Below are 22,432 nucleotides of genomic sequence, written 5' to 3'. Positions count from 1 at the left end.
TAAGCTATGCCTCTGTAGCTTAATGGAATGTCTGCACTTTCAGTGAATATCAAGAGGTGTGTGGTGGGTGTGACCAGGGAGTTCTGGTCATTTCTCAAGACTGTGGGGTATCCAGGTAACACACAATTTGAGCATGGTAGATCTCTTCTTGTTAACAGAAGCAGGGGCATGGTCACCACTTTAGATATGATCACCTCCTCTCCTCCAAGCTAAGCAGTGCCCTCATGTGTTCAACACTTAACTATGTCACTGTATGAACCACACACATGATCTGTGCCATGCTCACTGTAAGCACAATTCCCATTGCAATGACCTGCCAGGCTACCAATGACCTCCGAGCATGTGGAGCTGCACCTGGTGATTGCCCAGAGACCCAGCTACACCCTGCACTTTCTCTTGTAACCACCAAGTCCCCAAGCACACAAAGCTCCCACAGTTGCTGCATGCAGAGGTTTGATTCTGCCCTGCCAGCCTTTCCAGTCAACAGAGAGGCAGTTGTTTCCCGAGCCATCTCTGCCAAGACATCTTGATCCTGGGTGGCAGGGGGAACCTTCAGTCCTATGTGGCTGCCCAGTCACCTCCCAGCCAGCCTCAAAGTCAGTGGGGATTGTATATTTTCCCCTCACCCCCCACAACTCCACTAGAATCTCTGGATCACACATGTACACAAGAGCCACTGTCTGAATGTTGCTCTCTTCCTGCCATTGCTCTTAGTACTGCTGAGAAGATGGTATCCTGTCTTAGCCAGTTGCTGTGCTCACCCACAAATTCTTCTGCATCTCCCACCCAAACCCAAAATGGTGCCCACCCTTTCTCAGCTAGGCAGCAGGTGCTGTTATGGGGAAGCTGGTATGAGATAAACTTGCCCCATCTACTTCCACTGGGCCCCCAGTAAACTGCTAGAAATGCTAGCCTCCAGGGCTCCAGTCCAAACTCAGTCCACTTTATCCTTATGGCTGTATTACCACGGGTTGCTGCCATCTGGTCTCACCTTCATCTCCAAGCTGCTACCTGCTCCAGCTCTCAGCTGCTGCTGTCGTGTGGTGTGTTCGTGTTCGTTCTGTGTGTAGACATCCTCCACATAGGTCTACAGCATTCCTCTTCCTCTTGTAGGATTTCCAGTGCAGTTTTCTCTCCAGTTTTCCTTTGAGAGTGCACTTTGTACACTTTATTTTTTTATTATTTTTATTATTTTTGCTATTTATCCCTAGCCTGGCACAGTATGTCATTCCCTAATCCACCATCTTGGAATCCTCACTGTTGAAGATTTTAACAGGCTGTACACTCAAACTCAGTATTAGAAAAAATTGAACAGTTACTCACCTGAGAGTGCTGTAGTTCACAGTCAAAATATACCAGTACTAAGATTTCTGAAATAATCAGAGCAATTTGAAGAAATCTGCAGAAGATGCCCAATAGTGGGGGACACATTCGTATTTTTCCATCTATCCCTAATCTGTTGTTGTCAGCCATTTTGAAATAGTCAAGGAGGCTTCATAGCTTCGCTTTTTATGCCAAAAGATTCCAGTTATGTCACCTTGTTCTCCTAGTAAGACTGATTCAGAGATTTTCCTAACTGTGGATTTCTTCTTCATTACAAGTTAAGCTTATTTAACTGGTTTATTGAATTTTAAATAGAAAATGACTTTAATTCATTCTTTTTCACCTGTTCCCTGCACTACTTATTCCAAGCTCCTGGGATAAAATCTGTCAGGTCCCAGGGCTTTTCTGTCTCATTAACTGATGAAAATTAAAGCACAGAAGCTTCTCGTAAGTTAAAAATGTCATCTGATTTATGTTTCCTTTCCCCAGTTGAGGGCAGTTTCAGACTCAAGAGACTGAGAATGGATTTGTGGAGAGATTCTTGCGTTGGCTAGTCTTGTCTCACTGCGTTCTCCATTTACTAGTTGCTGTTTCACCTTAAAGTAGGAGAGGAAAAAGTAAGGGGAGAAAATTCCTTGTGCACCTGAGGTTCTGATCTGATGATGCTGCCATGTGGGCATGGTAGAATCCACGGCTCCTTGTCCCCCTTGTTGTCCAGGGACACTTCCTTCAGTTCAGGGGTTCCCTGGACACTGTCCTCTTCCGTTCCTGGCAGGGATGCTGCTGCTCCCATGTGTCTGGCTTCATCCCTGCACTGTGCTCCAGCACCTATGGCACATCTTTATGCTCTCATTATGGAGGCTACCTCAGGCTTGGCAGGAGCTTCTGGTGGAACCCCTAGCCAGCTAGTTAATGACCATCAGCCAGCACCATTCCACAGGGTTTGTAGGTGATCCATGGAAACACTCTGCTGTTTTCAATGGATGTGTTACTTACAGTGATAGAGCTTTCTTTTTCTTCTGTAGGCAGCTCTAGCTACATTACCTCTGCTTTTTTTATTCAGTCGTAGGTCAGGTAAATTGCTCCTATGCCCATAAAATTCCAGAAAATGCATAAGGGGTTTTACTGAGATCCTACTCAAAGCATGTAAGGTGAAAAAGATCTTAACCTTCCCTCCTGTGAGTGAGAGAGGGAAGTGACAACTGTCTAACATCAGTCTCTAAATTCTCATTATCAGCCTCTTTGTGTTCTTTGTGTCTTCTTAGCCATCTCTTAAATAATTGGAGGTTAATGGCTGAAGAGCTGTCTTCCCCAGGTCTTCAGGTATCCACTGGAAATAAAGCACCAATAAGGCAGGTACATTTGTATATCAAAATGTATAACATTTTAGATATATTTTGGTTTGGAGAGTAGTAATCTCTCAATGGATATATGTAGAACATATGAATGAATGAATGAAAAATCAGTCCACTACTTTGCTTTATTGTGTGTAGATATGGAATCAGTTGTATTCTTCTCAGACTTTGTTGAAATGAAGATGGCAGGGCCGGCGCTGTGACTCACTTGGCTAATCCTCCACCTGCGGCACCAGCACCCCGGGTTCTAGTCCTGGTTGGAGCGTTGGGTACTAGTCCAGGTTGCTCCTCTTCCAGTCCAGCTCTCTGCTGTGGCCCAGGGAGGCAGCAGAGGATGGCCCAAGTGCTTGGGTGTGCTTGAGTCCCTGCACCCATCTGGGAGACCAGGAAGAAGCACCCAGCACCTGGCTTCGGATTGGCACAGCACTGGCCGTAGTGGCCATTAGGGGAGTGAACCAACAGAAGGAAGACCTTTCTCTCTGTCTCTCTCTCACTGTCTATAACTCTCTCTCTGTGTCTCTCTCTATCACTATCTAACTCTACTTGTCAAAAAAAAAAAAAAAAGAAATGAAGATGACAGGGTGAAGAAAGCAAACCAAAGAAAAAGACAAAGGAAGACACGTCAAATTTAATATCCTATCACACTTATTTTCAAATTATCTTCACAAAGAGAATACACCCTAAATTTGAGAATTCTTTCAATGATGATATCTAAGAATACATGTCTTTTTTTCAGGGAGAAAGTGTTATGATTACAAAGCTAGAAATTTAGCTAATCCTAGGCAGTCTAGAATGAATAGGAAATTTGGTTTACTTTAGTAATTTGTTCTATTCACTTGCAGATTACAAATTCTAGCTAAAACCTTGAGAACCTATAAAGAATGTGTAAGAGTAGAAGTTACCGGACTCTGTGGCTCACAGGATGAGGCCAGAATTCAATAATGCTGCTCTCTCAGACTTCTCTAATGCATGTCTGTGCCTTTAAAGCTGAAGTTTTGAAACTTGTTCTGATGATGGATCATGTGGGACGTTGAAGCTATGAATCAAGTTGGACTTTTAGCATTGCAAACATCAGTACAGATTATTCACCACTGTTGTTGTCATTGGAAAAAACTCACTAAAATTAATTGGACAAGTGACACTGTTTAGAGTTGTGTGTAGAATTATTTATTTATGTAAGAATCACAAAGGTAGACACAGAAAAGGAAATTTTTGAAAAAGATTTTATTTATTTGAGAGGTAGAGTTACAGAGAGGGGGACAGAGAGAGAGAGGGAGGTCTTCCATTTGATGGTTCACTTCCAAAAATCTGCAATGGCCAGAGCTGGGCTGACCTGAAGGTAGGAGCCATGAGCTTCTTTTGGGTCTCCCACGTGGATAGGCACATGGGCCATAAGCAGAGAGCTGGATCAGAAGAGGAGCATTCAGGACACAAAACAGTGCCCATATGGGATGCCAGCACCACAGATGGAGTTTAGCCTACTATGCCACAGCTCTGGCACCCAGAAAAAGAATTATTTACTTGTCGTGGTTCAACTTTGATCAGTAAATAGTCATGCCTGGAAAGCTAAACTGGGAAGGGTTTGGGGGCTAAATTCAGTCCCTGTGATATGTGATTGGTGAGAAACAGTACACAGCACTGGGGAGATAGCATATGTGAATTCCTACTCAACTGTGGTTAGAATGTTTGAAGTGTCAAAGGTAGCTCAAATTGCAAACTATGAGGGAAATGTAGTTAAAGATGGTAGTTTAAAGATCATTCTACTACACTCCTATCTCTGTAATCATCTAAACACTCAAAGACATTAAATTGTGACTGAGTATCTCCAACAGGTAAAAGCAGTTTTCTGTGAGTCACTGATCCAAGATAGTCAAACTTTTCTTGATTCAGAACCAGTGTACTGTGTCTTCTGGATGTGACCTCAGAGAAGGATTGCCCTTGAACCTTATTAGAAAGGATCCTTCCAGGTTCTTCTTAACACCTCACACTGCGATAAAGCTTCAGTAACCCAAGAATTGGTTCTAAAAAGGGTCCCTCCGGACTCCTGAAACTGTACTTCTGTTGGACACTTTTAAGGTGAAGTGAACCGGGGAAATATTTTCCCAAAAGCAAATGAGATCACAGGACATGAATGACTGTCCCAAGATGGAAGGTCAAGATTTCTTTGCTAACATGAAGGCTTTATTTTCCCATCCTTTTCTTATTTCCTGTCCTGTTAACTTTATGTTTCCTCACAAGAGAATCTATGGAATCTTAACTTATTGATGGTTGTTGTTTCTGGAAACTTATGCCAAAAATATTGAGGAACTATTTTATTATTGCCAATATTCCTCCATGTTCCTCTTGACAGACACCTTGAAAATCCTAAAGGAAGAGGGAAAGTTATCCTTAGTATTTACATGTCATTACTCTGTGTTTTCCTAAACTCACTAGGAATAATACTATGACTTTCCCAGTTGGTGGAATAGATGAAGGAAACTTGTCCAGATGATACCTGCACATGATGTGCTTTTAGGCATTATACGTTCATGACCTGAGACCACATATATAGGTATAAGCAAATGCTTGTTTAATGTCACTGGATTAAATTCAGTAGGATTTTTTTCTGGTAGATGTGGTTATGTACCCTTACAATCTATCTGTGATAGAATACACTGGAGAGGGAATTTTTCTTTGTGCCTTATTCAGGAGCTATGCAGTTTATGGGGAAATGGATAAGACTGACCCCCTACTCAAATGCCACAGGGTTGTTCTTCTTTCCAGTTCCTGATGTTCTATAATGGCTCTATGGAGAATTTACCTATTCTGTCTCTTCACTGTTTGGGGTCTTGCTCTCTGGCCTGGCTTCCTCTTGCCTTCTGAATAACTTTTCTCAAAAGTTTCCGGAATATTTCCATTAATCAGAGACCAAAAAAGCCAATGCTTGAAATTAGTTCTCATTTTAAAGTAGATTTGGATGAATTGGTTTCCAATGAGGAAAGGTTCTCTTTAGGACTCATCCTTGATGGTGCTGGGGTGCATGTTGTTTAGAACCAAAAGGTAATCTGTAGGTTGGGAAAGATTCTGGGATACATAGCTAATTAGCCCTTATAAGAATTCAGATGGGTAGAGGTCTCGCTTCAACAAATGGTATCCAGCAAAAACACCTCACAGAATATCATGCAGCTTTTGATTTTTTTTTTTTTGCAGAAGTTGGGGGCTTGTATGTGGTATTGACCAATACAGAATGCTATAGTTATCTTATGCTTCATTTAAATATTACTTGGAAGTTGATTAAAAAGGTGGTGGATAATACCATTGCTGTACACATGGTCACTAAACACTTTAAGAATGTTACTCAAGTGAAAGGAACATGGTGTTTCATGGGAACAGCTAATAACTGATTTGCTGGCATTGTGAATGGTGGGTAGCAGGCCTGACTGTTCCATGATACCTTTTTTTTTAAAAGATTTATTTATTTTATTTGAAAGTTAGAGTTACACAGGGAGAGAAGGAGAGGCAGGGAGAGAGAGAAAGAGGTCTTCCATTCACTGGTTCACTCCAAAGTTAGCCGCAATGGCCAGATCTATGCTGATCTGAAGCCAGGAGCCAGGAGTTTCCTCCAGGTCTCCCATGTGGGTTCAGGGGCCCAAGCACTTAGGCCATCTTCCACTCTTTCCCAGGCTATAGCAGAGAGCCAGATCAGAAGTGGAGCAGCTGGGACTCAAACCGGCGCCCATATGAGATGCCCGCACTGCAGGCAGCAGCTTTACCTACTGTGCCACAGCGCTGACCCCTCCATGATACCTTAATCCCACTGCTTTAGTGTGTTTGCAGATCACTATGACGTGGGTCATCAGACTAACAGGAAAACTGAGTAACTCTCTAGATTGAGACCCTTTTTGTGATTTTTGAACATTATCATAATGTAAACAAGGACTATGAGGACTCAGATGCTGTTGTATATCATGAATTCCTGAACTGTGAATTGTTTGGTTTTGATTGGTTTGACTCATGGAGACTCCTGTTCACAAAGTATGTTTTAGTTTCTTGTTATTGTGCTGTACTTACCCAAAAGTCATAAAAACATCTCAGTATGATTAGAATATTAAAAATATAAAGCTTAAAAGTCATATAACTAATTTGGTATTATAAAATAAAAATTTTGTACTGAGATCATGCAGATTCATTATGATGGTTACAAAGGTGGCATGACTGCCTTGGACCATGGTTTTACTCAATCTGTCATGATGGAGAGGATGACCAAAAGGGAGGAATTACAGAACTGAAATAAATTTGACTTTCTCTAGCTTCTGTACCTGGACAATAGATTTTGCCCCAAGAATCCTCTGTACACAGTGGGCACCTATCCAGGTTTACAAACGGTAATGTAATGTAAAGGTACACCATTGAAAACAAGTAACTCATCAGTCAATCATAACAGCTGTGTCAGAGATTGAAAATCAGAGGCTGAAAGCTTCCCAAACATGACCAAATAAGGCAGATAGTGACTGCACCTAATAAGGTCATTTCTTTATGTCACTTCCTTTTCTCTGGCTATAAATATAACCGTCAAAATGTGGTGAGGTAGGGAATTCTGAATCATTTTCAGTCTGGAATACGGTACATTTCTAGAAGTCTTTTTTGTTGTTGTTCAAGTAAACTTCATTAAATTAAACTAATCTTAGTTTTTCTTGTAACACACAAAAGACTTATAATACCTGGTAATATTAGAATTAAAGACAGTAGAAGAGCACTTTTCTCTCACACTAAGGGCATAGGCATTCCAATAGCTGTTTCATAGGAAGCCAGCCTGTGTTTTCCTATAGAAGTGGAACTGATCATCATTCAAACAATGATAATAATTTGTATCTCAAAGTCTTATGTAACACAATGGTATGATCAGATTTCCAAGAATTTCATCATTAGTTTGCTTTTGATATTAATGTCCAACCTAGTAGGAAAACATATAAATAACTCCCTCCTAATCTTAACTAGCTTGATCACATATAAAGTTCTTTTTACAAGTTTATCATCCACAAAACTTCTACAACTTTGCTGTCCATTAAAGATTGTTTTCTAGAACAATCTAAGCATTGTAATTTGAGATAATGCTCCCTTCCCCTCAATAAAACAAAACTTCCTCAAACCTTTATTTTTATTTATCAAAGACACATCTTATCTTCTCGGTGTACTTGCATATAGAGTTTGTTCCTAATTATGTCTAACAATTTTAGTTACATTAATTAAAGTTCTTAACACATAGTGGCCTGAGTTGCCAAAGACGAGTAGGAAGGAAGCAGTTGTGTACTGCTTGTTACACCAGCAACTTGTAGATTGGCAAATCAATTAACATAATTTTTTAAAATGTGCTTTCTCATATTACTGATTGGCCAATTAGAACATGTAAATGAATGGTCCCAATATCTTTAGTCTCTGTAACACGAAACTATTTCTATCCCTTTAGATTTTCACTAGGTGAAAGAGTTAAATTGTTGCCTGTACAGATTTTCCTCAGCCACGGTTTTTTCCATTCTTTTAAAAATGCCTACAACAACTGGGCTGAAGCTGGAGTAGGGACTCAAGCCAATTCTCCCATGCAGGTGGCAGAAAGCAAACTCTCTGAGTCTTCTAAGGGTGTGCATCAGCTGAAAGTTAAAATCAGAAGTGGAGCTGGAACTCAAATCCAGACACACTGATGGAGAATGTAGGCATCCAACTGGGAGCTTAGCCACTGGAGCAAATACCGGACCCTCTTGTTTCTTTATAAGTATGTTAAAATCCTCTGGTGTAGTCAGGAAAGTGTTTTTAATGGACACTGTGTCCTACATCTCTTTAACCTACTTGTTGTTATTATTTGTGTGTGTGTTACTTGTAAAAAGAAGACATTAGGGGCCAGCATTGTGCTGTAACAGATTAAGCTGCCACCCGCAATGCTGGCATCTCATGTTCAAGTCCTCACTGCTCTGCTTCCAATGCAGCCCTCTGCTTACGTGTCTGGAAAAGCAGTGGCAGATGACCCAAGTCTTTGGGCCACTGCGCCTATGTGGGAGACCTGTGTGGAGCTCCTGGCTCCTAGCTTCAGCCTGGCCCAACTCTGGCTATTGTGGCTACTTGGGGAGCGAACCAGCAGATGGAAGATCTCTGTCTCTCTCCCTCTTTCTCTTTGTAACTCTACCTTTCAAATAAATAAACTAAATCTTGTAAAAAATAACATTAACAGTCAGAATCCCAAGTAATTTTTTCCCAGTGAACAAGTTTTCTAATGCTGACAATAAAATATATTTTTATCAGTAAGACTGGGTAAGAAAAATCATACACCTGTATTAGATAAAGTGTTGGAAATTCTAGGGATTCTAGTTGTAATCAAATCAACACTATTCTTATTTACTGAAGATTACTCAAAGCTCTGTGACTTTAAAAAGCTTTTGAGTCAGTTCTTAATTTTCTTAGAGATTACTTCATTTATATAATATTTACTTATTTATTCTCTTAAGCCTAATTAAATACATTTAATTTGATCATTTTATTTGCCAATTTCTTAAAGAGACAAAAAGATTATTACACCAGTATATCATGTATTTACACAGATATGTAGACATAAATAAGTTATATTGCTTTCTTTTTTATTTTATTGTGTTTTGATTGATCCAATCATACATATGTGTTTATGGGGTACAATGTGATGTGCTAATACACATATTCTCTGTGTGGTTATCCAGTTATAATAATTCACACATCCATAACCTCAAAATTTATCATGTCTTTGTGGTAAAAACATTAAAAATCCTCCTTTAGCTGTGCTAAAATATATAATACATCATCATTGACTATAGCCTCACTGTTCAGTAGAACACCAGCCTGGCTTCCTCCTGTCTGACTGTAGATTTGTACTCCCTACTGTGCAGTAGAACACCAGCCCGGCTTCCTCCTGTCTAACTGTAGATTGGTACTCCCTACTGTGCAGTAGAACACCAGCCCGGCTTCCTCCTTTCTGACTGTAGATTGGTACTCCCTACTGTGTGGTAGAACACCAGCCCGGCTTCCTCCTGTCTAACTGTAGATTTGTACTCCCTACTGTGCAGTAGAACACCAGCCCGGCTTCCTCCTGTCTGACTGTAGATTGGTATTCCCTACTGTGTGGTAGAAAAACAGCCCAGCTTCCTCCTGTCTGACTGTAGATTGGTACTCCCTACTGTGCAGTAGAACACCAGCCCGGCTTCCTCCTGTCTGACTGTAGATTGGTCCTCCCTACTGTGCAGTAGAACACCAGCCCAGCTTCCTCCTTTCTGACTGTAGATTGGTACTCCCTACTGTGTGGTAGAACACCAGCCCAGCTTCCTCCTGTCTAACTGTAGATTGGTATTCCCTACTGTGTGGTAGAAAAACAGCCCAGCTTCCTCCTGTCTGACTGTAGATTGGTACTCCCTACTGTGCAGTAGAACACCAGCCCGGCTTCCTCCTGTCTGACTGTAGATTGGTCCTCCCTACTGTGCAGTAGAACACCAGCCCAGCTTCCTCCTTTCTGACTGTAGATTGGTACTCCCTACTGTGTGGTAGAACACCAGCCCAGCTTCCTCCTGTCTAACTGTAGATTGGTATTCCCTACTGTGTGGTAGAAAAACAGCCCAGCTTCCTCCTGTCTGACTGTAGATTGGTACTCCCTACTGTGCAGTAGAACACCAGCCCGGCTTCCTCCTTTCTGACTGTAGATTGGTACTCCCTACTGTGTGGTAGAACACCAGCCCGGCTTCCTCCTGTCTAACTGCTATAGTCTCCCTACTGTGCAGTAGAACACCAGCCCGAATTCCTCCTGTCTGACTGTAGATTTGTACTCCCTACTGTGCAGTAGAACACCAACCTGGCTTCCTCCTGTCTGACTGTAGATTGGTCCTCCCTACTGTGCAGTAGAACACCAGCCCGGGTTCCTCCTGCCTGACTGTAGATTGGTACTCCCTACTGTGCAGTAGAACACCAGCCCGGGTTCCTCCTGTCTGACTGTAGATTTGTACTCCCTACTGTGCAGTAGAACACCAGCCCGGCTTCCTCCTGTCTGACTGTAGATTGGTCCTCCCTACTGTGCAGTAGAACACCAGCCCAGCTTCCTCCTTTCTGACTGTAGATTGGTACTCCCTACTGTGTGGTAGAACACCAGCCCAGCTTCCTCCTGTCTAACTGTAGATTGGTATTCCCTACTGTGTGGTAGAAAAACAGCCCAGCTTCCTCCTGTCTGACTGTAGATTGGTACTCCCTACTGTGCAGTAGAACACCAGCCCGGCTTCCTCCTTTCTGACTGTAGATTGGTACTCCCTACTGTGTGGTAGAACACCAGCCCGGCTTCCTCCTGTCTAACTGCTATAGTCTCCCTACTGTGCAGTAGAACACCAGCCCGGGTTCCTCCTGTCTGACTGTAGATTTGTACTCCCTACTGTGCAGTAGAACACCAGCCCGGGTTCCTCCTGTCTGACTGTAGATTGGTCCTCCCTACTGTGCAGTAGAACACCAACCTGGCTTCCTCCTGTCTGACTGTAGATTGGTCCTCCCTACTGTGCAGTAGAACACCAGCCCGGGTTCCTCCTGCCTGACTGTAGATTGGTACTCCCTACTGTGCAGTAGAACACCAGCCCGGGTTCCTCCTGTCTGACTGTAGATTTGTACTCCCTACTGTGCAGTAGAACACCAGCCCGGGTTCCTCCTGTCTGACTGTAGATTGGTCCTCCCTACTGTGCAGTAGAACACCAGCCCGGGTTCCTCCTGTCTGACTGTAGATTGGTACTCCCTACTGTGCAGTAGAACACCAGCCCAGGTTCCTCCTGTCTGACTGTAGATTGGTCCTCCCTACTGTGCAGTAGAACACCAGCCTGGCTTCCTCCTGTCTGACTGTAGATTGGTACTCCCTACTGTGCAGTAGAACACCAGCCTGGCTTCCTCCTGTCTAACTGTAGATTGGTATTCCCTACTGTGTGGTAGAACACCAGCCCGGCTTCCTCCTGTCTAAATGCTATAGTCTCCCTACTGTGTGGTAGAACACCAGCCTGGCTTCCTCCTGTCTGATTGCAGATTGGTATTCCCTACTGTGTGGTAGAACACCAGCCCGGCTTCCTCCTGTCTAACTGCTATAGTCTCCCTACTGTGCAGTAGAATACCAGCCTGGCTTCCTCCTGTCTAACTGTAGATTGGTCCTCCCTACTGTGCAGTAGAACACCAGCCCGGCTTCCTCCTGTCTAACTGCTATAGTCTCCCTACTGTGCAGTAGAACACCAGCCCGGCTTCCTCCTGTCTAACTGCTATAGTCTCCCTACCTTGCAGTAGAACACTAGCCCAGCTTCCTTCTGTCTAACTGTAGATTGGTCCTCCCTACTGTGCAGTAGAACACTAGCCCGGCTTCCTCCTGACTGTAGATTGGTACTCCCTACTGTGTGGTAGAACACCAGCCTGGATTCCTCCTGTCTGACTGTAGATTGGTACTCCCTACTGTGCAGTAGAACACCAGCCTGGCTTCCTCCTGTCTAACTGCTATAGTCTCCCTACTGTGCAGTAGAATACCAGCCTGGCTTCCTCCTGTCTAAATGCTATAGTCTCCCTACTGTGCAGTAGAACACCAGCCTGGCTTCCTCCTGTCTAAATGCTATAGTCTCCCTACTGTGCAGTAGAACACCAGCCTGGCTTCCTCCTGTCTGATTGCAGATTGGTATTCCCTACTGTGTGGTAGAACACCAGCCCGGCTTCCTCCTGTCTAACTGCTATAGTCTCCCTACTGTGCAGTAGAATACCAGCCTGGCTTCCTCCTGTCTGACTGCTATAGTCTCCCTACCTTGCAATAGAACACTAGCCCAGCTTCCTCCTGTCTAACTGTAGATTGGTACTCCCTACTGTGCAGTAGAACACCAGCCCGGGTTCCTCCTGTCTGACTGTAGATTGGTCCTCCCTTCTGTGCAGTAGAACACCAGCCCGGGTTCCTCCTGTCTGACTGTAGATTGGTCCTCCCTACTGTGCAGTAGAACACCAGCCCGGGTTCCTCCTGTCTGACTGTAGATTGGTACTCCCTACTGTGCAGTAGAACACCAGCCCGGGTTCCTCCTGTCTGACTGTAGATTGGTCCTCCCTTCTGTGCAGTAGAACACCAGCCCGGGTTCCTCCTGTCTGACTGTAGATTGGTCCTCCCTACTGTGCAGTAGAACACCAGCCCGGGTTCCTCCTGTCTGACTGTAGATTTGTACTCCCTACTGTGCAGTAGAACACCAGCCCGGGTTCCTCCTGTCTGACTGTAGATTGGTCCTCCCTACTGTGCAGTAGAACACCAGCCCGGGTTCCTCCTGTCTGACTGTAGATTTGTACTCCCTACTGTGCAGTAGAACACCAGCCCGGGTTCCTCCTGTCTGACTGTAGATTGGTCCTCCCTACTGTGCAGTAGAACACTAGCCCAGCTTCCTTCTGTCTAACTGTAGATTGGTCCTCCCTACTGTGTGGTAGAACACCAGCCTGGCTTCCTCCTGTCTGACTGTAGATTGGTACTCCCTACTGTGCAGTAGAACACCAGCCCAGCTTCCTCCTATTTAACTGTAGTTTGGTACTCCCTGACTGACCCTTGCCTTCCCCATTGTGCCACACTCTGGTAATCACTATTCTACTCTCAACACTTACAAGTTGAACTTTGTTTAAAGTCTGCATATGAGATCACATATTTTCCCCCGTCCTAATTTATTTCACCTAACACGAATTCTTTTAGATTCCATCAAATTACAAATTAAGGATTTCAACCTTTTAGTGGCTGAATAGTATTCCTATATATATATTTTTCATCTGTTGGTGGGCACATGGTTTGATTTCATATCTTGGCTATAGTTAACAGTGCTGCAATCCATTCATGCAGATGTTTCCCCCACAGAATTATTTAATTTCCTTTGTATTTATGCCCAGTAGTAGTCATAGTGTAGCTCTGCTTTTAATTTTTACGTCATAGTATAGCTCTGCTTTTAATTTTTAAAATGACATGATTGATGTTGAACAATTTGATACCAACACTTTTGGCAAATTATGAGAAATACACATTTCTTCAAAAATACAGATTCAGAAAACTGATGTGGTTAGAAAAAAATTGAACGTAGTCATTTGCATTTAAGAAATTAAATTCATTTAAAAACTCTTCCTCCAGAGATAATTAAGGGGCTAAGTAATTTCACTGGTGAATTCTGCTAAGCATTTAAAGAAGAAATAATAGCACAGTAACATCTTCTTTCAGAAAACGAAGGATGGAATGCTTTCCAGCTCATTTCAAGAGGTCGGTATAGCACTGATATCAAAACCTAATGAAGGGCAAGCATTGGAACAGCAGTGAAGATGCAATTAAGACACCCGTATCCCATATTACCACACCCGGATCTGTGGTGCAGTGAGAAGGCCATGCCAAGGTGGCCACTGGCAAGCCAGTGTCAGTTGCTCAGGAATGGCTTTGAGACCCACCTGGCAACAGAGCCTGCCTGGCAACAGGCTGTGATTGGTTGGGGCATAGACCGCCCCTTGACCAGATTGACTGGTCTTGGCTATATAAGATGTTGTTCCAATTGTAATAAACGAGTCTGTGGGCTGCTTGCCTCAAGCCCACTTTCACCTGACTCCCGGGGTCTGTGTGGTGACTCCGCACCTCTTGCCCCCACCATGCTGCTCCTCTCAGAAACCAATCCACTGCAACATTGTTGAGAAATCAACGGCAACACAGATTAATCCCTGGTTTTGGCTCCTAATTCCACCTTCCTGCCAAGGCAGACCCTGGGAGATTTTTACAGGTCGGATTTTTCAAGCTTCCAAAGAACAAATTATCCTAATGTTATTGCAACTGTTAGAATACATAGGGAAAAAAAACTTTCAAATATTTTCTATCATACTTTATGATCAGTTAATGCTAGAAGTAACAAAGGTGGTACAGAGAAAGAAAAGCATTGACAAATATTACTTTTGATTATCAATGCAAAATCCTTAACAACCTGCTATTAGCATCTATTAGTAATTTAAAAGAATAACATATACCTAGCAAAGTTCTTTTCAGGAATGAACAAAATTAATTAGAAAATTAATTTAACTGGTATATTATTAAATTAAAGGGTTAAAAACTGCTATCTTCATAGATATTGAAAGACATTTGATATAATTCAATATTCATTTGTAATAATATAAAACCAAACACATATCAATAGGAAGAAATTGCTTTTATTCCCTCTTAAAACAAGAGAACATAAAATTAGCAATTCACTTAAGGTCATGAACCTAGTAAGAATAGATCCTGGATCTGAACCTAAAAGTCTTTGATGCAGAGATCACTTAATGCTGTTCTAGATGTGAACGGCAGCGTTGTCCACTCTTTGCATGTAGTGCTACTCATAGAAAATGAAGCTACTTTTATGACAAGCTGGGAAATCGATCAAGGCTTTTTGTGGAGACACCTGGCTTAGGATGTGGGCTGTCCTAGGGTCAGTTAGCTAAGCTGGCCCAGGGACCAAGGGGGCCCAACATTTGTCACATCTTGTGGAGGTCTGCTGAACTATACAACCTCTAGAGGAAAGCACAGTCTAATATAGACTCAAATATATGGCAACCCTATATATGCTAATGGTGACATCAAATCAGACACAAATATGTTGTTATTATCTTGGTGTTGGGATGACTGACTTTCCATTTAGGGATAAATATTGCTGAATATCCACCAACTTCTAAACTATGAAAAGTAGTTTTCCAAAAGGAAACAATAGTGTTCAATGAAAAAATGAAAATTGAAAAGCTCAGTAATGTCTGTATAAGGAAGAATTTTCTAACCAGGATACAGAAACACAAAGGCAGAGGAAAAAACACTGACCAATGAGTATAGGTTATATATCAAAAAAGAAGAAATGGTCTGTGTAGCAACAACTATTCTAAACAAAGTCAAAATACAGTTGCAAAACTGCAAAAATATATACAACATTCTAGGGAAAATACTTATTTTTTTAGCATTGAAGAATTCTTAAAAGTCAATAAGAAAAATATGAGCTGTAAAATAGGATATCAAATAATGTAAATAAGTATTTCAAAGACAAATAAATGCAAATGGATGACACACATGTGAAGTTATGTTCTCTTCACTCATAATTAAATAGACGTATTTTGAAACCAACCACAAAACCACAAAGTCAGTGTAATTTTCCACAGACAAGATTATTGAAAAGGACTAAAAGGTAGGATAACAATAGAATGTTAATATTGATGGGGGAAAGTGACACTTTCATTCACTAGTAGCGAGAGTACAAATTGGCAAAAATTCCTCTGTGGAAGGCAGTTTACCAATACCCATTACATTAGCCACAGCAATGCGTCTCATACAGAAATTCCACTTTTAGGCGTCTATCCAGCAGATATTCACCTGCAAAGTAGAGCAATGTTTATGCAAAATGGGGCAGCACTGTTTATGAGGAAAAATAGACACCAAAATGTACACAACGAAAATGTACTGTGCAACTGTTAAAAATAAATATGTCTTGGCCGGCGCTGCGGCTCAATAGGTTAATCCTCAGTCAGCGGCGCCGGCACACCGGGTTCTAGTCCCGGTCGGGGCACCGGATTCTGTCCCGGTTGCCCCTCTTCCAGGCCAGCTCTCTGCTGTGGCCCGAGAAGGCAGTGGAGGATGGCCCAAGTGCTTGGGCCCTGCACCTGCATGGGAGACCTGGAAAAGCACCTGGCTCCTGGCTTCAGATCAGCGCGGTGCGCCGGCCACAGCAGCCATTGGAGGGTGAACCAACGGCAAAGGAAGACCTTTCTCTCTGTCTCTCTCTCTCTCACTGTCCACTCTGCCTGTCAAAAAAAAAAAAAAAGTCTTGTTATAAAAAGACACAAAACAACTCATATTCCTCATGTTTGTGTAAAGCAAAATAATTAGATAAATAGTTATTAAAATACACATAAGTGTGAATGCAGAGGACTTCTGGAAAGAAAAGGAACTGATGGAAGTAATTTTGAGAGGCATAGCTGATTAAGAAAAAAGAAAAGAAATTTTATATAGTTGTATTTGAGGATTTTTCCCCTCTCTGTGCTTTTTTATTTAAAAAAAAAAAAAAAAAAAAACCTGACGGTAAATCCCTCCTAACAATACTGGCCACTGGGCCATCCTGCTGATCTCTTCCAGAGCAGCCACTCTCCAAATGAACACATCACACAATATCTCAGGGGCTCATATAGGTCTTTGTCCCAAGTGGTGAATTAAACAGTGCACCAAATGTCACATCCTGATGTAGGCATCTCTTAGCCTTATAAGAAAGAAAATGCAAAAAGGAGGGAAAAAATAGAAATTTGACTGAATCCAGCTTCTGGAACAATACAGCGTATTTTAAAGCAGGCTTCCTAGGGAAGTCCTTTTATCATTAAGTTATTAAGTTATTGTTTTTTTTTTTTTACATAAATCTTTTTAACAAATATATTGAAAGAAGGAGCCAGGGGCTGGTGCTGTGGTACAGTGAGTTAAAACCCTGGCCTGAGGCGCCAGCATCCCCTATGGGTGCCAGTTCAAGTCCTGGCTGCTCCTCTTCCGATCCAGCTCTCTGCTATGGCCTGGGAAAGCAGTAGAAGATGGCCCAACTTCTTGAGCCCCTGTACCCATGTGGGAGACCCGGAAGAAGCTCCTGGCTCCTGGCTTTAGATTGGCTCAGCTCTGGCTGTTGTGGCCGTTTGGGGAAGTGAACCAGCAGATCGCAGACCCCTCTCTCTCTTTCTCTACCTCTCTCTGTAACTCTGTCTTAAATTAAAAAAAAAAAAAAAAAAAAAAAAAAAGAAAGAAAGAATGAGCCATTCAGTCAGAATAGGTCAGAATTTCTATCTCTTCTGAGAAAATATCTCTTTCTCAGTCTTTTAAATCGATGGTTAGTTTACTCATTATCCTGTGTCTTTTTTCAAAAATGTTTATTTGTTTGCATGGGAGAGAGAGAGAGACAGAGAGATCTTCCATCTGTTTGTTTGCTCTCCAGATGGCCTTAACAGCCAGAACTGAACCAGGTGGATGCCAGGGGCCAGGCAACCCATCATCTAGTTCTCCCACATGATTGGTAGGACTCACATACTTGAACCATCACTTGCTATCTCTCAGGGTGCACAATAGCATGAAGCTGGAATAGAAGCAGAGGAACCAGGACTCAAACCAGCACTGCCATATGGGATGTGGATGTCCCAAACTGTGGCTTAAGCTCCAGCACCACATTGCCTGCCCCCTCGTTAAACTGTTTTAAACCAAAAGTTAGTATTTAATTATTCTTCCCTAGAACCACTTCTCCTCAGCCTGAGGAGGAGTCTGGTGGAGTGAGCTTGCAGCCTTTGGTTTGAATTCTGAAAAGTACTATCTCCCCTCGCTTCTTAGCTTAGGTGAGGCATGGTCCAAGTAGAGGCACTTACTTTTAGATACTGCCACTTGGGCCATCCTCCACTGCACTCCCAGGCCACAGCAGAGAGCTGTACTGGAAGAGGGACAACCAGGACAGAATCCGGTGCCCCAACCAGGACTAGAACCGGGTGTGCCGGCACCGCTGGCTGAGGATTAGCCTAGTGAGCCGCAGCGCTGGCCAGGACAGTAAATTTTTTCCAAAATCATTGCCAGAGTACTAGACTGAATCCCATCAGGCCTGTGGGGCTGTGATGACTATATTGCCTTTCTCTTTTGGCAGCAAATACATATACGGCAGCCCCCTCTGACTCTGCACATGGCCCAGTGACTAACATCCCTCATTTCTCTCTGCAATCTGCAAATAACTCTCTTGTCAATAATAACTTCTCCCTGCCCCCGAAGACACCCCCAGACAATTCTCAGTGCCTTTACGGGAGTAACTTGACTCCTGCTTGCATATCAACCCTACACTCCCAGGAGTGGCCACGTTTAGAGCGCTGGCCACGGCGGCCATTGGGGGGTGAACCAATGGAAAAGGAAGACCTTTCTCTCTGTCTCTCTCTCTCTCTCACTGTCCACTCTGCCTGTCAAAAATAAATAATAAAAAAAAAATTTACTGTCCTTTCTCAACAAGGATGATAATGAACATGACTGGGTAGAGATGGGACTACCAGGACTTGGAAGATATCCCTCTTCCTCTGGTAGATGAACTGCGCATTGTGTTCAGGTCACATGTGTTAACAACAAGGGAGAAACCACAGACAGGAAGTACCCTCCGGGACACAGCTGAGAGTCACCAGACACACAATGTTAATCACAAAAGGAATCTTAGCAAATAAGAAACCCCCACCCCATTTTTTTTAAAAAAAGGTTTTATTTTGTATTTGAGAGGTAGAGTTACAGACAGAGAGAGGGAGAGACAAAGAGAAAGGTCTCCCCTCTGCTGGTTCACTCCCTACATGGCCACAACAGCCAGAGCTGAGCTGATCCAAAGCCAGGAGCCAGGAGCTTCTTCTGGGTCTCCTACATGGGTGCAAGGGCCCAGGCACTTGGGCTGTATGCTGCTGCTTTCCCAGGCCATAGCACAGAGCTGGATTGGAAGAGGAGCCGCCAGGACATGAACTGGTGCCCGTATGGGATGTTGTCACTACAGGCAGAAGCTTTGCCCACTAAGCCACAGCACTGGCCCCTGGAAAGCCCCCCTACCCACTTTTTTTTTTTCTGCTCAGGACATTGGAATCTTGGAATCTGTCTTAGCAATGGGATGCAATCCTTGGGTGTGCAAGGGATTTGCTGGCTTGTTCAATGGAGCCAGGACTTGGCAGCACAGCATGAGGCCACATGCACAAGAAGGATGCCCCTGGTGAAGGAGACCTCCTGGTTTTAAATATCCAAACTTTATAGAAAATATGCTGTTTACATGTGTGTGTGTGTGTGTGTGAGAGAGAGAGAGAGAGAGAGAGAGAGAGAGAAAGAGAGAGATTGATTGAGATTGTTGGGCAATTGTTCATGCACATAACAGGCTGTCATATTAGAATGCAAAATACTTTAAACAGTTTCTTCATCACTAAAGAATTATTACGGTTGAAAATTACTTTGGATTCAGTAACATACTAAATTTTTATGCTGTAGCATTGATCTTTTTAATTAAGATTTATTTATTTATTTGAAAGAGTTACAGAGAGAGGGAGATACAGAATGAGAGAGAGAGAAAGAAAGAGAGGGATCTTCTGTCCTCTGGTTCATTCCCCAAGTAACCACAAAAGGCAGGGCGGAGCCAGGCCAGGAGCCAGGAGCCAGGAGCTTCCTCCGGGACTCCCACGTGGGTTGCAGGGGCCTGAGCACTTGGGCCATCTTCTGCTGTTTTTTTCCCAAGCCAACATCAGGGAGTTGCATCACAAATGGAGCAGCTGGGACACAAACTGGTGCCCATACAGGATGCCTACACCACAGGCGGCAGCTTCACCTGTTACACCGCAATGCCAGCCCCCATAGCACAAATCTTATATTCAAAGCAGACAGCACACATCAATCAATGTATTTTCTATGAAATTCAGACACCATTTTGCAATATAAAGGCCGTTTTTGCTAATGAAGTTTACTTTTCAAGAAGGGTGGAGCATTGAAACATGAGAAGTGGAGATGGGGAATTTAACGGAGTGTTAAAACAGTCATTGGTTGTCTCTGGTTGTAGAAGGTAATGATGTGTTTAGTAAAAAACATGCAGTTTCAGGAAAATTATAGTGATGCATTGACATCAGTCTGTTCTTGGAGGCATTTTTTCCCACTGCAGTTAGATAAACATGCACAGTTTCATGTACTTCCAAAATAGTTCCATCTCATCTAAAATTATCTTAGTAGAATAACTTCCATAGTCCATAATTTTGGGGATGAGATGGAAGATTTGACAGAGTCAAGATTGAAAAGCATGAAAATAAGTAAAGAGGAGTTGGCATTTAGCACAGTGTTTCCCAAATCTATCACTCTTGGGAGCCATGTTTTTCTATTCCTATGGTGTTCTATAAGAACTGTCATCACTGTATTTTACACCCCAACTTTCCTAGAGGTGCTACTATGTTGGCCAAACTGTCAACCCAAATTAGTATTTCTCTGCTGAGATAGGTGGGAGAAGACGATCTCCTCTCTTCAGTCTCATGGTGCTGTGGTATGTGAGTTTGGATTGCCAGTCCCATTTTTCCCTATCACAGGGAGGAAGACTGTGGTTAGAAGAGAAGACCAGTCTCTGGAAGGCAGCAGAATCAAACCATGGAGTGGAGAGAAGCCTGAACCCATCATTTGTGCCCTCAAGTCAATTGAGGTCTGAAAATAGTTCTCTGCCTGGACCTTTCTGGTATACAAGCTAATATATTCTTTCTAAAATTATATTTTAATTTAAATTAATTTGTATTTGGTTTCTGGTGTTTGTCATGAAGAGATGTGACTAACACACTGTCCAACAATCTGCACTCTTGGACTCCATATGGAGGATTCTGAGCTGTGGTTTCTGTGTGACAGGATCCTCTTTTTGCTCACTAGGTATGAGGTGAAGAAAGGTATAAGGGTGTAGATTATGTTCAAGAAATATTTACTGGGATGGGCGTTTGGTACAGCAGTTAAGATGCTGCTTTGGGCAACCGAATTCCATATTAGAATGCGTGGGTTTGATTTCCCACTCCTCTTCAGATCCAGCTCCATGCTAGTGTGTACCCTGAGAGGCATTAGATGGTGGTTCAAATACTGTGGTCCTAGCCACCCGCATAGGAGACCTGATAGAGGTCCAGGATCCTGGCTTCACAGCCTGGCCCAGCCTCGGCTTTTGCAGCCTGTTTGATGGAAGATTCTTTCTTGTTAGTTTTGTGGGCTGACCTGGCAACTCACGTTATAAACCATGTTCCCATGTAAAAGAACATCTTCAGTTCCAGATTAGCCAATTAGAAATAACTTTTCTGGGGAAGGTTATTGGAAAGTCTTGGCGTTATTTTACTCCTCTTAGAGTTTGTTTCCTACAAAGTGATAAAATGTGGTATAACAAGAGATATCAAAAGTAAACTGTACTCTAAGAATAAAGCAGTTGTGGCCGGCGCCGCGGCTCACTAGGCTAATCCTCCATCTTGCGGAGCCGGCACACCGGGTTCTAGTCCCGGTCGGGGCACCGATCCTGTCCCGGTTGCCCCTCTTCCAGGCCAGCTCTCTGCTGTGGCCAGGGAGTGCAGTGGAGGATGGCCCAAGTCCTTGGGCCCTGCACCCCATGGGAGACCAGGAGAAGCACCTGGCTCCTGCCATCGGATCAGTGCGGTGCGCTGGCCGCAGCGCGCCTGCCGCGGCAGCCATTGGAGGGTGAACCAACGGCAAAAGGAAGACCTTTCTCTCTGTCTCTCTCTCACTGTCCACTCTGCCTGTCAAAAAAAAAAAAAAAAAAAAGAATAAAGCAATTGTAAACTTGTCAATCTTGAGGAATAAAAGAATCCGCATCACACATTATGAGTTTATGAAATATACCAAACTAAATCTCTGGTCTTCGAATGATTTTTAAAAATCCACCAAGACATTCTATTTAATTACCCTTCAAGGACTTGAAATTCCTTTATAATTGAAGGGCTTATGAAAATTCAGTGAATTTATATTTAGAAATAGAGTAGGTTTTAAAAATAAATCAATCAGGATGTTATATAATTATTTGAATGATCTAAATGATTATTTTAAACTATCTTGTAAATACATTTGATATTTGGTTTTAGAAACATAAATTGTATGCGAATCTGTGTTTTGACTCTTGTGTTGGAAATAACAACAGGAAATTCATGGGTAATAGAGTCAGCATTAAGATGGCTCCCTGACACGGATACTGAAACAAATTGTAGCATTACTCATCCTTATA

General features: G+C 42.9%; 1 long non-coding RNA gene across 3 annotated transcripts in view; it reads left to right on the top strand.

Moving 5' to 3' along the window:
- LOC133760455 (uncharacterized) overlaps positions 1-22,432 on the top strand; it is a 170,447-nt gene that overhangs the window by 60,208 nt on the left and 87,807 nt on the right. For all 3 annotated transcript variants that reach the window (XR_009865982.1, XR_009865983.1, XR_009865984.1), the window contains exon 3: positions 20,763-20,905. This is a non-coding gene — a long non-coding RNA (uncharacterized LOC133760455). The remainder of the gene's footprint in view (positions 1-20,762; positions 20,906-22,432) is intronic.

This window comes from Lepus europaeus, chromosome 5 (genome assembly GCF_033115175.1).
Source record: "Lepus europaeus isolate LE1 chromosome 5, mLepTim1.pri, whole genome shotgun sequence".
In the NCBI taxonomy this organism is placed as follows: domain Eukaryota; kingdom Metazoa; phylum Chordata; class Mammalia; order Lagomorpha; family Leporidae; genus Lepus; species Lepus europaeus.
Note: the sequence above shows the minus strand (reverse complement) of the source record. Positions and strands in the feature narration are given on the sequence as shown.